At 38.1% G+C, this 24,382-nt stretch overlaps 1 pseudogene; it reads left to right on the top strand.

Annotated features, from left to right (window-relative positions):
• The first annotated feature begins 21,223 nt into the window (after positions 1-21,223).
• On the top strand, positions 21,224-24,080 carry LOC150007771 (small ribosomal subunit protein uS2 pseudogene; annotated as a pseudogene).
• Positions 24,081-24,382: the final 302 nt, after the last annotated feature.

The following is a 24,382-nucleotide window of genomic DNA, read 5'->3' as shown; positions in this document are numbered from 1 at the left end:
ACATGATCTTCTCCCTACACTAGCTGCAGGAGAAGTGTCACGAGCAGCATAAACCACTCTACCTCGCCTTTATTGACCTCACGAAGGCGTTTGATCTGGTCAGTCGAAGCGGACTCTTCATCTTGCTACGGAAGATTGGCTGTCCACCACATCTGCTTGCTGTGGTCATGTCCTTTCACGACAACATGCACAGCATGGTGTCCTACAACGGCGCAACCTCTGAGGCCTTCCCAGTCAGCAGCGGAGTAAAGCAGGGCTGCGTCCTCGCGCCTACGCTGTTCGGAATCTTCTTCTCCATGCTCCTCCAATACGCCTTTAAGGACTGCAGCGAGGGTGTCTTCATTCACACCAGATCTGATGGCAAGCTCTACAACCTGGCCCGTCTACGAGCCAAGACCAAAGTCAAAGAGGTGCTCATCCGTGAGATGCTCTTCGCCGACGACGCAGCTTTGACATCACACTCCGAAGAGGGACTCCAGCAGCTAGTCACTTGCCTTTCCCACGCATGCAAGGAGTTCGGACTAGCCATCAGCCTGACGAAGACGAATGTTATGGCTCAAGGCACGGGGACTCCCCCATGCATCACCATCGACGGATACACCCTGGAGGTTGTCAACGACTTCACTTACCTCGGGTCCACCATCTCGAGCTCTCTGTCAGTCGACTTGGAGGTCAACCGGAGAATCGCCAGGGCAGCCACAGTTATGGCCAGACTGAACCGGCGAGCGTGGAACAATTCCAGCCTCACTGAGAAAACCAGACTGCGCATCTACCAAGCCTGCGTACTCAGCACTCTCCTCTATGGCAGCGAGACGTGGACCACCTACGCAAGGCACGAAAGGAAACTCAACAGCTTCCACATGAGGTGCCTGCGACACGTCCTGCATGTCACCTGGCAGGATAAGGTTCCCAACACCGAGGTGCTGAAGCGAGCCAATATGAGCAGTTTGCATGCAGTTCTTAGCGAGAGATGCCTCAGGTGGCTCGGCCATGTCAAAAGAATGGATGCAGGCCGTATCCCCAAAGACCTCCTCTACGGCGAGCTAGCAGAAGGCAAGAGGATGACAGGGCGCCCAAAACTGCGGTTCAAAGACATCTGCAAAAAGGACATGACACAATGCTCCATCAATCTCAACACATGGGAAGTTCAAGCAGACGACCGCCTAGCCTGGAGGCTCGCGGTCAGGCAAGGTACGTCACGTGCAGAGGCTGCGCGCAACAAGAAGGCGGTCCAGAAAAGATCGAGGTGGAAGCAGCGTCAACAGCAGCAACAACAGCCATCTGCCTTCACCTGTAACAAGTGTGGCAGGGATTGTCACTCCCAAGTCGGACTGCACAGCCATTCTCGGCGGTGCAGATAGACTCTCAAGAAGCTACGCCATCGTCTCTCGAGACGGACGGCTGCCGACGACGACGACGACGACTGTATCTCCTCCCACAGTCTGTGTACAGCCTCTTGTAGTTTAGTTTTGATTTCTGTTGGAATGCCAATGGAATGAGTTCACTGCCAGGCTGATGAGCTGAGAGAAGTGTCAGGAACCTCCGTGGAAGATCAGCTATGAGGGGCCCATCCCATGGAATAGGACTTCAGTGGGGCTTTGGTCCTGCTGAGTCTTCCCCTTAAGTGTGTTGCTTGTGGAGGTAGTTGGATGGCACTTCAACATAATTTGAAGCTGTTACTGGGTGCACAGGCTCTGGGTCCTCCCTGGAGTTGCAGCTCAAGGTCAGCCACCATCTATGTTCTGCCCAGAGCTTATCAGCATGAGCTACAAAGCAATCTGCCAATGCCTGCTACTTGTGCTGGGTTTAGAGGTGCCCAGGAAAGGCCAAGCTGCAAAACAAGGCCAGCTGCCACAGGTGTCAGGGCCTAGAGCCACTTAGCCAGAGGTACGAGGCATGCTGAAGCCAGATTCTGCTTGTCTGAGAGATTTTAGGAAAGTCTAATAAAGTATTTCTAATGGTCTACATGGAACTAATAAGGGCAGTGTGTTGTCATGGTGACAGTATATGGGGCTGTTATGTACAAAGAGAGCATCAGTGTATAAAAGGAAATGAGTTGGAGAAATCATTGTTTTCTTATTCAAAGGTCCTAACAACCATCATGTAAGGATGATGATACTGTAGTGATGTGACCAGGGATTTAAATTTGAGGCTATGCACTATAAACTCCCAATGCAACAAAGCAAACTGAGTCAGTCACTCAATAAGCATTTAGTAAGTACCTCTGTGTGCCAGGTACTATTCTTCACTCATTTCTATTTTATTTCATTTTACAAACTGGATAGGTCCTCAACTCTTTTCAACACTGAAATACAGATCTTAACTACATCTGTGACACAATAAGAGCCTAAAAAAGTTTCTAGTATAATGATCTCAACATTTTTCCACTCCAGACACATCTGAAATAATAGTAATTCAACAATATAAGAGATCATGGGACCTCTTTTCTATCTATACTCTTTCGGTGCTCTCATCCAATCTCATGACAGATAGAGCAGCTGTTTATTGATGAACTCTAAATTTTTATCTTTATCCTGTAACTTTCCTGACACCAGAGTCCTATCACAAAGCTTAATGACATTTTCCCTTAAGTAACTGATATCTCAAACTTTGAATATTTGTAATTGAACTCCCTCTCTTCCTCTTTCTCCCAAGTTGTTCCCATCCTAAATCTTATTTCATCAAATGTCAACTCTCTTCTTCTCAGACAATTTAGAGGATTTGCTTATATCTCAAGCCTGACCTGTGTGCTTCCACCTCAGACTTCATTGGAGTACTGCCTTGCGACAGTAGGCTCCTTTGCAGGTGTTAATAAAGAGGTGCTTCTACTCACAAACTATTATGGATCTTTGAGTGTTTAATTCCTTGGATACTCTTGGAGAGTAAGAATTCCTGGCAGAACAGGGATTATGCATTACAGGCATTTTACAAAAACAACAAAATCCACAGAGCCCTACATTCCAATTCAATTTCAGTTTTTCTTCCTAAGGAGGGATGATAGTTTGCTTTTCAAGTATCATAAAAATCTCTTTTCTGCTCTTTGGGAATCTGCCTTTGTTTCAAGAAGGGAGCGATTACACACAATGGTGCGGGAAGTTTATAGCATTGATGGAAGAAAAAGTATCACTGAATAACAAGATATTTCATAAATTTGAATTTAGAAATATAATCTTCTAGAAGCCATGGAGTACCTATTGGTTTAAAATTTCAGACAGTAGCCAGAACAGGGCAGATCTACCTAAGACCATTAAATGTGCTCACTTCATTTTCTTTCTGTCATTTATGCTCCACTTACTCTAAACATCTTTAACTTATTCATTATACTACAGTGAAAACACTCAAAAGGACTATCTTTGTACATCACTCATAAAAAAGCAAAAATGATTCCTACATTTCCAGCTTTACCTACTGACCCTTCAGAAGCCCCTACCACATCTAACAGCCTTCCCCTCTACCACGTGCCCTGCCACTAGTTTGGATAAATGTTATATCCATGCTGAAAATTTATCACACAGGCATCTATCTGTTTCTGGACCTTCCTGTAAAATGAGAGTCGTCACAAAGCCAAATAAATTAATAAAGTTAATGCATTACAAAACAAACAGAAAAGTATAATTAGCAAATAAAAATCAAAGCTTTTTCTTCCAAAAAGACAATAAAAGAAAAGATAGCTAAGATTGATAAAGGAAAATACTTTTTTTTAATGTACAACTTTTCTGAAGGTTGGCAAAGAAAAAGGCAGTAAAGCCACAGATAAGGATACAGTTGGAAGATCAAAATAAAGTATCAAGTAGAGCTTTTTGCTAACAAATTTGAAGATCTAAATGAAATTGCTGATTTTATACAAATATAAATTTTAACAACTGACTCAAGAATGAACAGAAAACCTAAATAGACCAATTACCACTGAAAAATTTGAAAGACTTATCAAAGTTCTACTTCTAAAATATGTGCCCTGTCCAAAGATGACTCCTGTGTTATTTATTAAATTATTGCTGAACATACAAGGATGGAAACCTTTCTGGTTCATTTTAGAAAACTATCATGCTCTTATACCAAATCTGGTATAGATAACACAAACACAAAACACAGATTAATTTCACATATGAATATGGTGCTTTCTTAAACAGTAAAAATTTTTATGGAATTTTCATGCCAAAATCATCCCGGGTTACTTTCTCTTCATTTGTAAACCCTCTGTTCCCACGCTGGGGTAAGAAGGAAAGTTAAAGGAGCAGCAGGGAGAGTTTGAAACTTCAGGAAAAGAGTCCAAAACAAACCCTAAAATGTAGTTGTAAATAAATTTTGAAGCATTTACAAGTGACTGGGAAATGATCACAACCAAGCTTTAAAAAGTACGGATGTTTTGTGATTTATTAGCTCACAAAGCACATACTGATGATCAGCAGTTAGTCTAGAATCTAGAGATTGCAACCTAGAGAGCCAGGTCTTTGGGGAAAAACACTCTGTCCTTTAACTCTAAAGTTTGCCCATGATGGACTTAGATGTCTGATTCTCAGTCTCAGGGTCAGCACATCACAGTAGGAAGTCAGTGACTGCCTCTTGGCTTGATATAAGGCAAGTTATTTTTTCTGGATCAGGCTCGGAAAATTTGACCCAAGGGGGAGTGGAGAGCAATATAAACACAGAAGTACTTCCTAATAGCTGATTCAAAAGTGAAAGAGGTCTTTTGCAGGCAGGCTCTCTCTCCAATGAACCACATGGAGGGGAGCAATGGGGGAAAAATGGGACAACTGTAATTGAAAAACAATAATAAATAAAATAAAATAAAGTGAAAGAGGAAGATTGTCAAATTCAAGTGAGAAAGCATTAGAAACAAGACCCCTCCCCCAACCCTGACACACACACACACACACATACACACACACATTCTCTCTCTTTCCCTAAATCATGCCATGGCTGAGATGTCCTGGACAGGTTTTCAAAGTCCACTAGGTTGCTGCAACAACCTCTCCCATCCTACGTGCTGTGCTCTCTTGCAACATGACCTCATCACTCCACCATCAACAGGGGAGTCTGTTTTCCTTCCCCATAAATCTCTGTTGGCTTATTACTTTATAAACTTTTATTTTTTAATATTAACTGATAGGAGAGTTGCAAACATAATCCAGTCGATTTCTGTGCACTCTTCACCCAGCTTTCCACAATGTTGACATCTTACATAACCAGGGTACATTTCTCTGATCTATTTTGATCAATATAGTTTAATGGTGGTATGTAATTTCTTAGACTGGGTTTGGAATGCTCTTCCTTAGAGTCCAACAACCCCAAGTAAAAAGCCAGGGCAACCACATAAGAGACTCATTAGAGAAGAGCCAAGGCCCCCAGCTGACACACCCAACTGAGCTCCCCCCAGCAGTGAGCACCAATGGCAGCAACGCCAGGGATGCTATTTTGGCCCTTTCAGCCATTCCAGCACCCCATTTGACACCTCAGAATGCAGGACAACCACCAAGTCAATCCATAGAATTGTGAGAAATAATAAATTGTTATTGCTTTAAGCCACTAAGCTTTGAGGTAGTTTGCTACTCACCAATACATAACTGAAAAGCCAGCTCTAACTAGTTTGACACCTGTACTGTGTACTAAATAAAATCGACCCAGACAAGAAAGGAGAGGAAAGACTATTTTAAAAAATGTTTAGGTAAGCAGCATTCTATCACTCTAATTCAAGCATGCTGGTCCCTTATTATCAGACTAAATATAAAGCAAAGGTGTTTTTTAAGTGATAAACCTCAGCTTTTGCCATAGGGACTTCAAAGATCAATCTGACTGGTAGAAAAAGGCTGATAAAGAGGCTTTGAAATTCTGATTTGAATTAAATAAAATGTACATGCTTGCCTATTTAAAAAATATTTTTAAAAAAAGAATCTACAGACACCTGAACTACTTTGGTTAGCATGGTATAAGCCCTAAAAGAGGATTTTTGTTTTTTGTTTTTTGTAATGCAAGTGCCTGACAAGCTTTGATGGCCCAGGTCACCCTTTCAAGGATGGATATCTCAAATGAATAGATGGCCAGCATCAGGACTAGATGAAGAGCCAGGCCAGCTCCCCCCTGGGTCACTTGTTTTTCTCTTCTCCTGCTTAAATTCCCACTCTTACATTTTTTTATTGACTGATAAAGAGTGAGCCTTTGAAAACTTAGGCTCCCACCCTCTACTCCAATAAAAGCAGAAGCCCAGGCCCATTATTTCTTTCTCTTCCCCCTCAACCCCCTGACCTCCCTATGTGGCCCTAAGGTGTGCTGTGCAATTTTCAGGGCCTGTAAGTAATAAACCTGTATCTTTTCCAACTTTCCTGATGGTTATTGTTAAAGGACATCTTGCAATCATAATAAGAACCATTGGGCTGGTCCAGCCACAACACTGGTTACTGATAGACCGAGACCAGAACAAAACAGTTTCATGTTTCTTCTACGCTTAGCTGTGAAATCAAATGGCAAACAAACATGACCTTTTGTAAGCTTTTTCTCAATTACCTAGATCAGGAGCCAGCAAACTTTTTCTGTCAAGACCCAAATAATTTAAAGGGTTTGCAGGCTAACAGATGAACAAACAAACAAAAACTCATTGACACAGACAGCAGTGTGGTGGCTACCAGAGGGGACATGGTGTGGGGTGCAGTTGAAGAGTGTAAAGGGGGTCAACTACATGACGAAGGAAGGAGACTAAACTTTGGGTGGTGAGCACACAATGTAATATACAGATGGTGAATTGTAGAATTGTACATTTGAAACATAATCTTATTAACCAGGTCACCCCAGGATATTTAATTTAAAAGAGAATAATAAAAATAACTGGTTAATCTAAAGGAAGAGAAGAAAAAACAAACAATGGAACAAAGAATAGTATATTAGTATATACTTTAAATATAAATGGACCAAAATCTTCAATTAAAAGACAGATTATTGATTGTTGAACAGAAGTTTTAAAAAGAAAAAAACCATATTCTTTTTATACAAGACACACCTTTTCTTTTCAAATATTTCAAACAGAAAATGTTGTAAATATAGACAAAGAACCTTTTTTATCCAGAATGACCAATGTTTACATTTCGGCACATTTGCTGTCTGAGTCTTCTGAACCATTTGAGAGTAGGCTTCATATATCATGCCCTTTTACCCTTAATACTTTAATACTTTAAGGGTGTTTTCCAAGAACAAGGCTATTCTCTTACATAATCTCCATACAATTATCAATATTGATACAATATTTGCATTAACATACTACTCATGTTTTTATCAACTGTCCCAATAATGTCCTTTATAGAAATTTCCCCATTACAGAATCTAGTCCAGGATCACATATTGTATCTAGTTTTCACTTTTTTTCAGACTTTTAAAATTGGAAACAGTTCCTATGTTTTTAATGGATTTTCAAAGAATGCAAGCCTATTTGTTTTATGACATTTCCCTCAATTTGTATTTCTCTGATGTGTCCTTATGATTAGATTCAGGTTATGCATTTTGGATGAAATATTACACAAATTATATGATCTTCTCAAAGTATTATATCTGAAGACATATGATGCCTGTTTTCTCTTATTAATAATGTTAATTTTGAGGAGTTGACTAATATGCTATCTCTTTTCTCCATTTCAAAGTTACTATTTTGCCTTTTATGGTTAATAAAGAACTGGGAAAATTCTTTAGATTATGTAATATCATTTTCCTCATCAAATTGTTCCCCTAATGTGCTAAATACTGCCATTGATGGTTTTAATTACTAGTATTGATTATTCTTGCCCAGATCCACTTTAATATGACGTTTTAAATGATTTTTTTTTAACTACATCACTTGGTCTGTATTGATCAATTGGGATTCTTCTTTATAGAAGAGCCCCCAAACACACTACCTATCATTCTCTTTCTCTCTCCTTCTTTCTCTTCCTTCCTTCCTTTCTTTTTTTTTTTTTATTAGCAGTATGGACTCTTGGATTCTTATTTATTATAACCCATAATTGTCCTTACCTATTCCAATGTTCAAACTGTCCCAGATTTGGCTAGTGGGAGACCCTAAAAGCTGGCTCCTGCATCATTTTGATATGTCCCAATATTATTTTAAGTGCTTCCTTAATTTATAGTGCAACAAAATAGCCCAGGCTCTTTTTTTGTTTGTTTGTTCAATTATGAGTTCAACCATTCTCTAAGGATATATGCTCCCTTTTAGTGAGGAAAAGATTTGGAAATCAATATCTGGGCAAAGAGTCACACATTAAATACATAGACACAGATAGGATAAAAACAAAAGGTTGAAAAAGTTATACTACTCAAAAATACTAATCATTAAAAAGCTGGTATGGTTATATAAATATCAAATAAAGTAGACTTCTAAGATAAAGGGTATCACCAGAGATACAGTGAGATATTTCATAATAATCAGTGGGTCAGATCATTAAAAATACATAAAAATCTTAATTGTGTATGCATCTACTAATGCTGTTTCAAAAGAAATAAAGCAAGAAAAAATAGACAGAAATAAAGAAGAAATGGACAGATCCAGAGTCATCATATTTTTTAGCATATATCTTTCAATAGGTAGACAAAATCAGTGAGAATATATAAATTTTGAACAATATTAAACAAATTAATTTAATTATGTTATAGAACACTAAAACAAATAACTATAGAATACAGAGAGATAGAAATTGAAAAAGTGTGTTTTCTAACCTCAATAAACCTGTGCCTGGCTGCTATAGCTCAGTGGATTGAGCGTTGGCCTGCGAACCAAGTGTCGCTGGTTCAATTCCCAGTCAGGGCACATGACTAGGTTGCAGGCCAGATCCCCAGATGGGGGCACATGAAAGGCAACTGCACATTGATGTTTCTCTCCCTCTCTTTCTTCTTTCCCCTCTCTCTAAAAACAGATAAATAAAATAAAATAAAATAAAAAGTAACCTTGTTAAAAAATTAAAAAAATAAATAAATAAAATAAACCTGTGAATCAATAAGGAAAAGAAGAAAATCTTTACAAAATCTCTTATTTGATCAGTGAGTAAAATATTAAATAACTCAAGGGTCAAAATAATAATAAAATTTATAAAATGCTTTTGACTGAGTAATAGTGAAAATATGCTACATCAAATTTTTTCAGATGCAGCTAAAATAGTGCTTAAAGGAAACTTCATAGTTATAAATATATATAAATTAGAAAAAAAGAAGTTAATATCAATCATGTAGAATTCTATCTTCAGAATCTAGACAAGGAAAAATAAATTAAGCCTAAAGAGAGTAGAAAATAATGAAGAAAAAGAGAAATCAATAAAGGAAATCTATAAAATGAAAAACAATAGGAAAAAAAGTCAAATATTGGTTCTCTGAAAAGACAGATCAAAATATGAGACAGAAAAAGTTACCAATATGAAGATGAAAGAAAGGGGACACCATTACATAACCTACATATATTAACATGATAAAATTGGAATATTTTATGAACAACTTTACAGCAATATAATTAATAACTTAAATGAAAATGGACCAGTTTCTTAAAGAACACAATTTGCCAGAACTACCACAAGAAAATATAAAAAATCACAAGAGCTGTATATTATTTTAAGAAGTGAATGTGCAACTATAAACCTTCACACAATCCAGGCCCAGATGCTCCTTTGGAGAATTTTACCAAACATTTAAGGAAGAAATAATCTCAATTCCATACTTAATGAAGCACTGATTTGTGAGGTGAGAATAACCGTATGACTAAAATCTAAAGAGGATATTATTAGGAAAAAAACATTAGATGCTTACATCTCATAAACAAAGATGAAAAATAAATCCTAAACTAAATAAGGGCAAATGGAATTTAATGATATGTAAAAAGAATATTATATCTTGACCTAATGGGAGCATTTACCCTAGGAATACAAAGTTGGTTTAACTTTAGAAAATCAATTGGCATAATTCACCCTATTAACAAAGTTAAGAAGAAATACATATCATTATCTCAGTAGGAGTAAAAAAGATAGAATTCAACAATTGTACAAAGTAAAAAAAAAAAAAAAACATCTCAGCAATTTAGAAGAAACTTTCTCAAGGTGGCAAAAAAATCTTTGCCGCTAATATTATACTGTAAAATATTGGATAACTTTCCCCTAAGATCAAGGAGAGAGGAAATGATTTCCACCCTTACTACGTCCATTCAACACTGCAGTAAAAGAATATCCTAGCTTATGTAATAAAAATAAAAGTAATAAATATTGTGAAAGTATAATTACGTGCAGATGACATGATTGCGTAAGTAGAAAATCCAAAAGACTCTACAAACTATTAGAACTAATCAGTGAATTTAGCAGTCATCTAATATAAGATCAATATTTTGAAATGGTAATGTCATATCCATATACTTATAACAAACCATTCTGAAACTAATTTTTAAAACACATTCAATCTATAATAGCTTAGAAACAGCAAATACCTAGAAGTAAATTTAACAAAAGAAAAGCAAATTCCTCCACCATGAAAACTACAATAGGAAACCACAAGAAAATTACTGCTGAGAAAAAATTAAAGAAGACCTAAATAAATGGAAAGATAGATAGTGTTCATGGATCAGACCCAGTATTGTTGATTACAATCTTCCCAAAATACCAGTCTGTTTTGTAGATATCAAAGACTAATTTTAATATATATAGGGAGAAAAGGACCTAAATTCATCAAGATAATCTTGACAAAGGAAAAGTTGGAAGAGATATACTAAAAGATTTCAAGATGTTAAAAAGCTGCATTAATTAAAACAGCAAATTTCATATTTTGCATAAAGATAAGCCCATAGATTAATGGATCAAAATAAAGAGCCAGATACTAGATGTTCAATAAAGATGTTAATTAAATTTAATATGATAAAGAAAGGTTGTCTTTGATAAATAGTGCTAAAACAACTACTTAGAGAGTAAAAATAATTGAAATTAACTCCTTCCTCACACCATAGACAAAACTTAATTCAAAAGGGATCATTGACCATAATTTGCAAACTAAAGCTATAAATTTTAGAAGAAAATAGAATAATATTATTTTGACTCTGAGATAAGCAAAAGAATTCTTAATAAAGCATGAGAAGAAGCAGCTATTAAAGAATCCAATTATAAATTGAATTTCAGCAAAATTTGCCTTTCCATGAGGATTTCTAGCACTACCTTAATTCTTTCCAGGTCTTAACAAATGATGCTCTAGGTCCCATCTTTGTTTTGTCCTTGTCTTCATAGCCATATCTATGAGTCAGTGAGGAAGTTTCATTATTCCATCTACATTGTTTGAATGATTTCACAGCATGAAATTCTCGGAAATAAAGATAGCAGAGACCTTGATGTTTCTCAAATGGCCACACCTTGTTTGTCTTAATGCTAAAAAGAATGTTATTTATTCATATGAAAAAATCATTGTTGTGGAACTTCTGCTATTCTCTGCCCATTTTCATTTCTTCTTGTTGTTTTTCATTTCTAGTGTCTGAAAACTAGGTAATAAATCAAAAATACTTAGAGGCCTGCCTACCAGGAACCTTTTTTTGTTTGTTTTTAAACGATAGTGAAACATCGACATTCCAGTCACTTAGCTGCAATAACATAACACATCCACCCACCCATGCAGCTCCCCTGAATTGCTTCACACCATGACACAGCTCAGCCTGCCAAGGTACAGTAATATGAAACTCACTCCACATTTCATTCCTCACCTCTGTTCATAACTCCCTTCAGATTCTTAAAGGCAAGAAATCTGCCACAGTTGAACTCATTCTAACATATATATTTTTAAAGCAAGTAGACTCTATATTTAGAGGGCATGTGAGATTTGAAGTCATCACCCTAAATCATGGCTATAGCTTTTCTTCTTGGGCCCCCCTTCACTATAATAGGTCATTTTCAAGAGCTGCACAAGGCATGTAAGACAAAGCAAAGGAAACATGATGTTTGGAGGGTAAAGAGGCAACTATGTGAAGGCACAGCCAACCAATGAAATAAACAGGTGGGACAATCCTGTAACTTTATAGAAATCAGGGTTAGATCAAGCAAATCTCTCTCCAGACTCACATTATAAGACAAAATGTAGTGAGAATTTACAGGATGGAGATTTTGTACTCTCACATTGCCTTTTGCACACATCAAACACTGTGCTCTCTGTAGTGAATTTCACTGGACCCAAACAAGGCTTTGTTCCAGAGGATATTTTATCTCTACTTGATACAATAGCCACTGAGAAGAGCTGGTGGTGATTTTGTGTATCCGTGAGCTCACTCTGAATTGTTGAAGTCCCAATTTTCTACCATGCCATTTATATAGAAAACCCAGTTAGAGATAAATATAGCATGTGCCTCTTTATCTGGAATCAAAATACTCAGAAAAACAGAATAAGTTGACTGGGATAAACAATGATGACATTATCTAGAATGATGACCATGGAGCACTACTAGAAAAATTAAAATTTCTCTTATCCCTGAAAAAATATGTTACAAGCATTTTAATTTTAGTGTGAAGAGCTGGTTTAATATGTTCAAACTATTTGATAATTGGTCATTTGCTTATTTAGTCAACAATATTTATTCTGGGTTCAATGAGGGACAATGGACAAAATAATCCAAACAGTAGAATCAAGTTCAAGATCCTTACAGAAAGTAACCAAGTAGAACAAGAAAAGGAACTTGGCCCATGAACAGGTCTGCTTGCATCTTTTCTTAGCATAGTCATCCTCAAACATGTTGAGTGATTTCCTACCTCAACTGCTTACCTTGTTCCATTCATCTTGAATGACTTTCTAACCATCAACACCTAATAAAACCCAAACCTTCCTCTAACACCCATTTCACTATAGAAGATACTCACTTTATACTTGTTAAATTGAGTGCATGAGGACATGAAATATTCTTCATAGCACATTTTTCAGAGAAAACGATTCAAGAAATCATCAGTGTAAAACCAGGACTTTTCGCACTCTTACGTTTCAAGAGATAGCATCTGTGGTTCAGTGAATCAAGTACAGAGATTTTCTTAAAAATAGTTTCATCAGCAAGAATGATCGTTAAAACTCATTTTATCAAATAGAATGACATTTCAGAGTCATGACCAGATTATCAGACAATGTCATGCACTATATTTAGAATTTAATCAGGTGTTTTAATATCTCTAAGAGTTATTTATTTGTAAAATACAGCAAGTATATGAGATGAATACACATCAAAGTTAAAGACCTTTAGAGTTAAATGAAAAAGATCTTTAACTATCTTAAGAACTTATAGTGATTTTAAAACAAAGTCACATATTTATTGATACTCCTGCCATAGAAAGGATGGGTATAGGTCCCCTCCTCTTGAATATGGGTGTGGCTGGAGACTCTTCAACCAATCCAGTGTCAGTGAACTTTACTTGCCTTCCAAGCTTAGATCACAAAAGGCTACATACCTTCTGCCTTGCTTATAGGAACCTTTGGCTCTTAGTGCCCCAAGAGTCTATGTAAGTCTGACTACTATGGAGTCACATTGCCAGAGAGGCAACATAGAGGCACTCCAGATGACAGTCCCTGCTCTATGCCCAGCCTTCCAGCCATTCCCCTAAAATACAAAACATGGCAGGGAAACCACCTGTAGACTATTTATTCTGTTTCATAGTTTTGTGGGTCAGGGTTCAATTAGATGATCTGTCTGTTCCATGTAGCGTTCGTAGATGTCACCTGGTGGAACAGAAGAATGAATCAATCGATTCCTGCCCCAATTCATAACCCACAATATTGTGAGATATAACAAAAAATTTAAGACACTGAGTTTTTGAAGTAGTTTGTTATGTAGCAATGTGTAGCTGGAACAAAACTCTTTTGTCAGCACTCCATGAAAGAAGGAAAAAAACACACATGAGAATAATTTATGTAGCTGCCGAATGGGGGTCTCATCTTCTGTAAGTATAAGAATTGGGTAATGTATAACCCACACACAGGAATATGGGCACTGAAAGCCACCAGACCACCCTATTGGAAGAATCATAATACAGAGACAAAACGTGTCCCATCAATGTCATTAACAAGAATCCAATCAGTGTTCTAGCTGAAATCCTCCACTCTTAAAAATTTCAGCTGTCAGAGAAGATAGCTTTTAAAACTGCTTAAAAAGTAGTAATTATCCTCATGATGGTTAAGCATCTTTTAATTCTGTAACAATTTAGAATTAAATATGGAAACATGTAAGTAATCAAAATCATAGTAATAATATTTGTTAAATGAATCTTCCCATTTTTTATATTTTATGTGCTTATGTATATAAGAACTTGGCTAATTAAAGTGACAGATCAGCCTTGTAATTTCAATTTAAAAAGTATAATTTACTAATTAATTTATACTTGTGATTTCAAAATAAAATCTTAAGTTATGTATGGTATGAGTATATTTAAGAGAATTCAAGTTTCTCCAATATTGTGTTTTATGTTTTTAGTCAAATAGTTGATGTGCTAAATGAATTTAAATGAATTTATACTATTTGAAGACATTTCACTAAGTTTTCAAAAGGGAACAAACATTATTCTCTTTTGTCATTTTCTTTTCTTTTTTCTGTTTTTTATTGTTGTTCTATTATAGTTGTCCCATTTTTCCCCCATTGCTCTTCCCTGTCCCTTCATATTTTCTAATTTAAATTTCTTACACAAAAATTTCCTCTTGCCATCAACTTGCTAAGAGCTATTCTTATTCTTTCTCTCCTGAGGATTTAACTGAGCTGTCTAAGAAGTATGACAAGGGGCAAGAAAAAAAGGAACAAGAGTGAAGAAAAGTTTGTTAATTATTAGCAATAGAGACAAGCTCAGGAGTTTCTGCAAAAAAGAAAAATCTACCTTAAAACCATCCATCACCTGTCAGTGTTGAGCTGTTCATGGTGTTTTCTCTGCCATTCCACTGCATCCAGATAAGGGGCTGAGATCCACTAAATAAGGGACATTGCAAACACTCAGGAAAATTACCTGAAGCGAAAAAGGGACCTGTTAACCTATAACCAGATCTTTCCCTTTTGAGTAAAAATAACAATATACACCCTTGATTCTAGAATACAGAGGCTCTTTCCATTTCACCACTAGAGAAAGAAGGAAAGAAGTGAAATATACATGGCAGGAAATAAAGATATTCTTAAAATCATCAGGTCTTGCTATTAAACCTAACCTATCCTTCCCATGTATTTCTAGAAATGTACACACAGACTCTTGTGGACAACAGCCTGACTGCTGGTATTTATCTAACATATACCTCTTTCTTTCTCTTATCTTTTAGAGGTTCTTCAACTTATTTTCCTCTATACTTCAGCTCTCAAATGTTTAGCTCGGGCAACATTGTTCTAATGATACACTTCTATTCTCTTTGGCTTAGAGAGCCAGAGACATCCACTCTGTTTCACTTTTAGAAGTAGAGCCTCACATTGCTTGGACAACCAAGCTCAAAGCCTCCCTTCACCCAGCAGGGCAATAGTTGACCCTACCTCACCGGCCTTCTTCCTCCATGTGTAGCTTAAATATTAATTTCCTTAGAATTCCTTGGACCTTATAGCAACATTGTCAGTGTGGTGGACCTATGATTGTCTGACCAAGTCTCCTTCCTTCTCTTAGGGAATCATGGGATGCCTGTGTGCCCATAGCAGAATTAGCCATCTTCTTACCCTGGTTCATTACCTTGGCCCAGGTGATTGGCCCAAAGCAGCACCTAATCTCCACCTGGGCTAATGAAGTCATTCTCTAGTCTACTTTCTAACTGGAAGTGAGAAAAAAGGAATAATCCTTCTTGTTATGGGTTGATTTGTGGAGTCTTTGAGACAACATTAAGTGTACCATCATTTGCATCATGGGGATGCTTGAAGGAAGAGAGAGAGCAAGAAATTAAAACCCAATTTTTAAGAATGACAAAAACTTTCCTAATCTGGTAAAGGAAATAGGCATATAAGTCCAGAAAATGCAGAGTTCCAAACAAGATGAACCCATGAGGACCACACTGAAACACATCATAATTAAAATGCAAAAGGTTAAAGACAAAGAGGGAATCTTAAAAGCAGCAAGAGAAAAGCAATTCGTTATCTACAAGGGAGCTTCCATAAAGACTTTTAGATGATTTCTTAACAGAAGCATTTCAGGCTGGGAGGGACTTGGCAAGAAATTCAAAGTGATTAAAAGCAGAGCCTACAACCAAGATTACTCTGCACAGCAAAGCTATCATTTAGAATTTGGAGACATATAAAGAACTTCTAAGACAAGAGAAAGCTAAAGGAGTTCATTACCACCAAACCAGTATACCTGAAATGTAAAAGGGGCTTCTGGAAGAGGAGGAGGAGGAGAAGGAGAAAGTAAAAAATATGAATGATAAAATGGCAGTAAATACTTATCTATCAACAATTGCATCTAAAAAAAACAGAATAAACAAACAAGCAGAACTAAAAAGAAGAGTGTATTGTCTAATTTTCTCAAATTTGTGAATTTCTCAGTCTTCTTTTGTTACTGATTTCTAGTTTTATTCCATTATGCTCAGAAAAGATACTTTAAATGGTTTCAAACTTTAAAAATTTATTGAGATTTGTTTTGTATTCTAACATATTATCTATCCTGGAGAATGTTTCTTGCGCACTTAAAAAATATGTGTTCTGCCCTGGCTGGTGTGGCTCAGTGGATTGAGTGCCGGCCTGCGGACCAAAGTGTCGCAGGTTTGAGTCCCAGTCAGGGCACATGCCTGGGTTGCAGTCCAGGTCCCCAGGTGGAGGCACGCAAGAGGCAATCACACAGCGGTGTTTCTCTGCCTTTCTTTCTCCCTCATCTTCTCCTCTCTCTAAAAATAAGTAAATAAAATCTTAAATATATATATATGTTCTAAACCAAGATGGAGGCATAGACAGACACACTGCATCTCTCTCCACAGCTAAGAAGGAATACAACTACCTCAAAACTAAAAACAACCAGAAATCCCAGAAAATCAAACTGCATGGAAGTTCAGCAAATGAAGATATAAAGAAGAAATACTCATCCAGACAGATTTGCAATTTCTGTGACTGACCTTCCAGTGAGGTTGCCTGTACCCCGCAATGGTAATGAATAAAACAAATGAACGACCAGAAAAATAAAATAAAGTAAAATAAAATATGTGTTCTGCTGGTTTGCAGTGAAGTGCTTTGTATGTTACTCTTTGATCTAGTTTGTTGATAGCATTATTCAAGTTTTCATTTCTCTATTGATCTTCTGTTTAGTTGTCTATCCATTATAGAATGTAGAGTATAAAATTATCCAACTGTTATTGTAGAAGGGTCAATTTATCCCTTTAATTTTTTCAGTGTTTGCTTCATATATTTTGGGGTTCTGTTGTCAGGTTTACATATGTTTATAATTATCTGCTTAATAATGTAGCCTTTTTATATCCATCCAGATGCCCAGGTAATCTAATAATAGATTGGGTAGTCTTATGTTTTACAGTTTAAGTTAATAAAATATTTGGAATATATAGTTGCTATAATGCAGAGTCTAGAAGCTTTTGTAAAGTTAATTAATTTACATAAAGGGATATAGAATTTCTAAAACAGGAAGAAAGTGATTAAGATAGTAAAATAGATTTCTAACCAAATGTAAGATGAAAATCAATTCTAGAAACCCCTCAGAGCTTCTTCCTTTTTGAAAATGTTGCAATATGTAACATTTGTAAAAGGCATCACTTGTGATAAAAGAATTTTGTTTATGTAAATGCATGTCATGATACTCTTAGTAATTTTGTAATCCAAAAGGTGAACATTCTATAAAGCATTTAAAATACATTTTCTACTTCTCTGTCATGAAAAAGTAATTGGATCTAATACAGGAAGCAAAAGAAAAACAACTGTGCTCTGTTCCTTTGCTGCTTCTTTATAGTGCCCTCCTGTGTAATTGCTCCCATGCCCAGATGTGAGAGCTGCTGTTTCTTTAAAACTTTAAGGAATGTAGAAGGTTAGTTCCCTGTGCTTCTGATGCCTGTCAGAAAATTTCAATAAGCAAGTAAAGAAACCTGAGTGAGTCAGAGAATTTCTAAATAATAAGACAAAGTTAAAAGGTATAAAGCAGCTTTTTAAAAAGCAAATATGAAAATAAAGTTCCTGTTTAATGTTTAAGTATGGACTACAGTATTCCCTCACTTATTGCGGGTATTATGTTCTAGAACCACCCCCACACACACACACCGCCCCCGCGATAGGTGAAAATCCACGAAGTAGGAACCTTACATTTATTCATTTATTTTAGTATTTATATTTTTAAGGCTTTATAAACCCTTCCCACACACTTATAAACCATTCCCAGCCCCTTATTAACCTTTCCCACTCCCTTATTAACCTTTTCCACACTTTTATAAATATTATTTATGTTCTTAAAAATATTCTACACTCTTAAACCTACGTAACTTTAACAACATACAAGTACAGTACTACAAAATCCCAAGATATAGTGAAAAACCCACGATAAATAATTAAATATAATATTTTTTTAATCCCACAATACAGTGAACATGATATAGAGAGGGACTACTGTATATTCTGGTGCTGCAAATAGGTGGAAATAATCCCCAGGTGCGCAGAGGGAATAGATGACCCATAAATATGCATTGGTTAGACCTGCTTTTACTTACTACACCTGCTCAGTTCATAATTCCTCCATTTGGAAATGCACTATTCTCTCCTGGGAATAGTGAGGGAATGAGGCCAGATACAGCAAGTAGCCTAATTCTTCCCTTGCTTATTACCAGCTCTCTCAACACACACACATGCACACACACACACACACACACAAACTCACCCACTCACCATTTCTATTAGCCCTGTGACAGTGATTAATTGCTCCAGAAATGGAGCTGGGGGGTGTGGGGTGAGACTTTCATTACTAGATTTGGGGCTGGGCAGGGAAGTGGGAGTGGGCCAGTCTGTCAAAGGAACAAGTAGGTTAATCTGGAAAGGACGCAGGTGGCCTGAATCCTCCAGGGCTCTGCTGAGCTGTGGTTGACCTGCCAGAAAACAGATAGATGGAGAGAGCACCAGCTGAGACAGTCTGATGGGGAAGGGGAGCGGTGGGGACTGGCCAAGCCTGTGTGAGCAACATGGACATTTATATAACACTTGACAGTTCATGAATAATTTTCATCTTCACTACACCATTATGTTTATGCAAATAAATTATCTAGGAGGCAGATATTATTATTCCAAGATAGTATTATTATCCCCATTTATTTTCATAAGTGAAGAAATTGAAGTTTGACTGGGATCATAATTTTAGTAAGGCTAGAGCTGTAACTCAAACCTACATCATTTGGTGCCTCTTAAGCTTGTATTATTTAGAATATTAGCACCAAATAGATCTACCTAGTCAGCTGTGAGTGAAAACACAATGCTGCAATGCCAGTCTTCCAATAAGGCTGGAACTGAGTTTATGATAGAAGTGGATCGGAAGAGGTCTGGCTGGGCTTGTAAGCTGTTTACAAGAATTTTTAATTTATGCTAAAGAAAATGGGAAGACTTTGTTCAAGTTTATGTTTTAAAATGGGGATCAGCATACCATGGCTCATAGGCCAAATTGGGTCCACTACCTATTTTGTAACTAGTTGAATTACATCTACACTTATTTATTTACATATTGTCCATGGCTGAGTTTATGCTATAACAGTAGAACTAAATAGTTGCCACAGAAAAGATAGGGCTCGCAAAACCTAAAATAATTACTACCTGGCCCTTTACAGAAAAAGTTGGCTAGCCTCTCTTTTAGGAAGATCGCTCTGGCTATGATGTTGATTAGAGGGAACCAAGAAGAGAGGCACTAGGCCCAACCAGGAGGCTATCTCAAAAGTCTTAGTGAGAGGTGACAGGAGTCTAAAGTTAGTTTTGGGCAATGGCAATGAGGGGAAGTGTACAGGTTTAAAATGCTGAGGTGAAGACTTGAAAAGATTTGGAGACTGGATATGTGAGTGGAGGAGGTAAAAAGATAAGAATGATGCCAATTACAGTATTAGATTATTTTTTTAAGTGGTAATTGAAGGTACAGGATTAGATGCTTCACTTAGGGAGAGAATGAAAAGTGAGAAAAGTGGGCCCAAGAAAGACCCTTTTAAAGCATAGATGGATAGCCCTGACTGGTGTGGTTCAGTGGATTGAGTGCCAGCCTGTGAACTGAAAGGTCCCTGGTTCAATCCCTGGATGGGGTACATGCCTGAGTTATGGGTCAGGTCCCTGGTTAGGGGAGTGGAAGGCAACTGATCCATGTTTCTCTTGCACATCGATGTTTCTCTCTCTCTCTCTTACTCCCTCCCTTCTCCTCTCTCTAAAAATAAATAAATAAAATATTTTTAAAAACATAGGTAGATAAAGGCTGGGAAAACAGGGAGAAGCACTCAGAGAAAAATGTAGGAGGAGCTTCAGATAGGTGAGAGGACCACCAAAAAGGGCAGTGTGTCAAAGACACTGCTGGGTGGAGATGAGGACTTAAAACTTGCCATTGGATTTGTGAAGAAGAAGCAGTTTCTGTGTCAAGGCAATGAGATACACCAGACTCTGATGAACTGAGGGGTGACAGAGAGCTGAGAAGGTGTACAGAGTAGATGCACACTTTCAAAATGCTTGATTCCAAAGGGAATGGTAGAGATAGGAAGGCAGCTGAAGAAAGACCTGAATTTGAGTGACAGTTTAATGTTTTTAATTTTTTTGTTTTCTTATAAAGGAACTCTGATCAAACTTAAATAATGAGGAGGAAGGACATAAAGGGAGAAGCTGAAGATACGGGTGCATGTGAGGCTAACCAATGGAGATGGCTGTCAAGGAGGCAGGAGGGGAAAGTCTAGAGCAAGTAGAAAACAGGATCATCTATTGAAAACCATAGAATCAGATTATGGAGAAGAGAAAGATAACTGGGGAAATCCAGAATTACCAGGCAAAACTAAACGTCCAGCTGAAGATCTGTGCATTGTGTGATTTTTTCCGTCACTGTGAAGGGTTTCGATAGAAAACTAAACACAAGATTTCAGGAGTAGAAGTTACAACAACTAAGAAGTCCAGCTGAGAGAAGCACTATCTAAAGATATCTATTCTTCTACTTCTGTGAGTTGTCTAACTTTTGGCCTTGAGATTCGGGTTCCTAAAAACTACACATGTGGACCACGGAGACTTAGTTTCAATTAATTTTTCTGGCTTTTCCAAGCTACCAAGAGAGGGGTTCATAGCGTGCTGTTCTGGGTTCCCACTGTAACTCACAGGGAACCTTTCACGATGTCTGGAGCCCTCAGTGTCCTGCAGATTAAGGACGAAGATGTCCTCAAATTCCTTGCAGCAAGAACTCACTTAGGTAGCACCAACCACCTACAGAAGGAAAAGTGACAACATCTACATCATAAATCTGAAGAGAACCCAGAAGAAGCTTCTGCCAGAAGCTCAGCCATTGTTGCCCATTAAAAGTCAGACTGACGTGGGACTTCTGGTCAAGATGGAGGCCTAGACAGACACACTGGGTCTCCCTCCACAACTAAGAAGAAATACAACAACCTCGAACTAGAGACAACCAGAAGTTCCAGAAAAACAAAGATGCATAGAAGTCCAAGAAACAAAGATATAAAGAAGAAATACTCATCCAGATTGGTAGGAGGGGCAGAGCCCGGGCAGAGAAGACACGGTGTGGTGGCGGCAGTGGTGGCGGCAGAGGCAGGCCAGGGGAAAGCGCAGTCACATGTTTTAAAAAGTGGGGTGGGACCCCTGGGGCGCACTCCCAGCTCCTAACCAGACCATGCAGCTCACGGACCCAGTGCCAGGGAAAATCAAGCCTCATTGCTTCTGACTGTGCAAACCAGAGGGGGTTGGGGTGGAGGAAGAAACTGCTGGTCTCTCAGCAGAGTCTTTTTGTTTAAAGGGCCCCCCACAGTCCTAGAACATCTGCAGACCCACCCACTCTGGGGACAACAGCCAGGGCAACAGCTAGAGAGGCGCTGGTCTCATATGGAAATGGGAAAAGTGACTAGAAAAGAGGCAAGTAATGAGCAAGTGTCATTGTTCCCTCTGACCCCTCTCCCACATACAATGCCACAACGTGGTGAAACAGGTTGCCCTGTACTGATGAATACCTAAGGCTCCACCCCTTACAATGTAACAGAAGCGACAGCTTTACCTAAGACACAGAGGCAAACAAACACAGGAGCCTGTCAAGATGAGGGGACAGAGAAGTATGGCTCAAAATGGGAACAGATCAAGGTTCCAGTGGGAGAACTAAGTGACGAGGAGATAGCCAACCTAACAGATACAGAATTCAAAACACTGGTGATAAAAATGCTTGCAGTCTTGACAAATATGCTTGAGTATGGCAAACACATCAAGGAATAAGTGAAGGCTATGCTAAGTGAAATGAAGGAAAATTCACACACACACACACAAAAACAATGGTGAAGTGAAGGAAACCAGGGTTCAAATCAATGATTTGGAATATAAGGAAGTAAAAAACAGTCATCCAATACAGAATGAGGAAACAAGAATTGAAAAAAATGAGGAGAGGCTTAGGAATCTCTGGGACAACTTCAAACATGCCAACATCTGAATTACAGGGGTGCCAGAACGAGAAGAGAAAGAGCAAGAAATCAAAAGCTTATGTGAAAAAATAATGAAGGAAAACTTCCCAAATTTGGTGAAGGAATAGACATACAAGTCCAGGAAGCACAAAGAGTCCCAAATAAGCTGGACCCAAAGAGGACCACACCAAGACACATCATCATTAAAATGCCAAAGGTGAAAGATAAAGAGAGACTCTTAAAAGCAACAAGAGAAAAGCAGAGAGTTACCTACAAAGGGGTTCCTGTAAGACTATCAGCTGATTTCTCAAAAGGAACTTTGCAGGCAAGATGGGACTGACAAGAAGTATTCAAAGTGATGAAAAGCAGGGACCTAGAACCAAGTTTACTCTATCCAGCAAATCTATCATTTAGAATGGAAGGGCAGATGAAGTGCTTTCCAGACAAAGTAAAGCTAAGAGTTCATCATCACCAATCCATTATTATATGAAATATCAAAGGGACTTAAGAAAATGTTCAAAATTATGAACACTAAAATGACAACAAACTCACAACTATCAACAACTGAATCTAAAAAAATAAAAACAAAATCTAAGTAAGCAAACCAAAATAGAAACAGAATCATAGGTATGGGGATCATTTGGAGGGTTATCATCTGGGAGAGGGGAAGGGGAGAAATGGGGAAATGGCGCAGGGATTAAGAAGCGTAGTTGGTTGGTACAAAATAGATGGGGGAAGTTAAGAATAATACAGGAAAGGGTGAAGTCAAAGAACTTGTATGCATGACCCATGGACATGAACTAAGGGGAGTGGGATTGCTGGGGAAAGGGGGTACTGGGTAGATTAGAGCAAAAGGGAAAAAAATGGGACTACTGTAACAACATAATCAATAAAATATACTTAAAAAAATAAATTTTAATAAAATCTGACTGATGTAGGTCTCTCATCCTCCAGGAATTCTGGCCAGTTGGCTGCACTGAAATTTGGTGCTGCCACTGGAGTCATTCCCGGAACCTTTACTAACCAGATTCAGGCAGCCTCCCAGGAGCCGCGATTTCCAGATATTATTGATCCCAGGGCTGACCAGCGTTGCTCTGTGTAACAGACTCTCCTCTGCACTATGTGGACATCGCCATCTTGTACAACAACCAGGGAGCTCACTCAGTGCATCCGATGTGGTGGGTGCTGGCCTGGAAGTTCCACGTGTGCGTGGCAACATCTGCCTTGAACATCCATGAGAGGTCATGCCTGATCTTTACTTCTATAGAGATTCAGAAGAAACTGAAATGAAGAGTAAGCCACTGGTGAAAGAGTTGTAACCAAGGGGAAATTTGAGGGTTGATGAACTACTTCAGCTCCTGAATTTCCTGCTATTCAACCTGAGATCACACGCTCTTCTGAAGGTGCAGGTGCCCTCTGGGCCTATTCAGCAGTTCCCTACTGAAGCCTGGAGCGCTCAGCTGCACTGAAGGTGGGTCTGAAGTCCCCACCACACAGGCCGCTGAGTGGGTGGGAACAACCGCTGAGTGGTCTTAGCTGTTCTTCCACAGACTCTTAAACAGAACATGGAAATACGGTTGATGGAAAATAAAATTTCTAAAAATATTTTTTCTCTGATTTCTAGTCTATGTATTAGTCTGTCTAATGGTGTCTGGAGGACTTAAAGGGGAGGCTCTAGGAATATCTTCACAAGAGAGTGAAAGGATTCAAATGGGAAACGTATCTTAAGGGACAAGGGAATCATAACGTATTCACAAGTACAATATTCACACAGGAAAGTTCACCAACTAACCAACTATTTTTTCCACCAAATTCTCTGTGAGACAATGAGCACAAGGTATCGGTATTATTTATACCAAGAGGTATGAGTGTTTGC

Source organism: Furipterus horrens, unplaced genomic scaffold (assembly GCF_987537825.1).
Source record: "Furipterus horrens unplaced genomic scaffold, mFurHor1.1.pri manual_scaffold_6, whole genome shotgun sequence".
In the NCBI taxonomy this organism is placed as follows: Eukaryota; Metazoa; Chordata; class Mammalia; order Chiroptera; family Furipteridae; genus Furipterus; species Furipterus horrens.
Note: the sequence above shows the minus strand (reverse complement) of the source record. Positions and strands in the feature narration are given on the sequence as shown.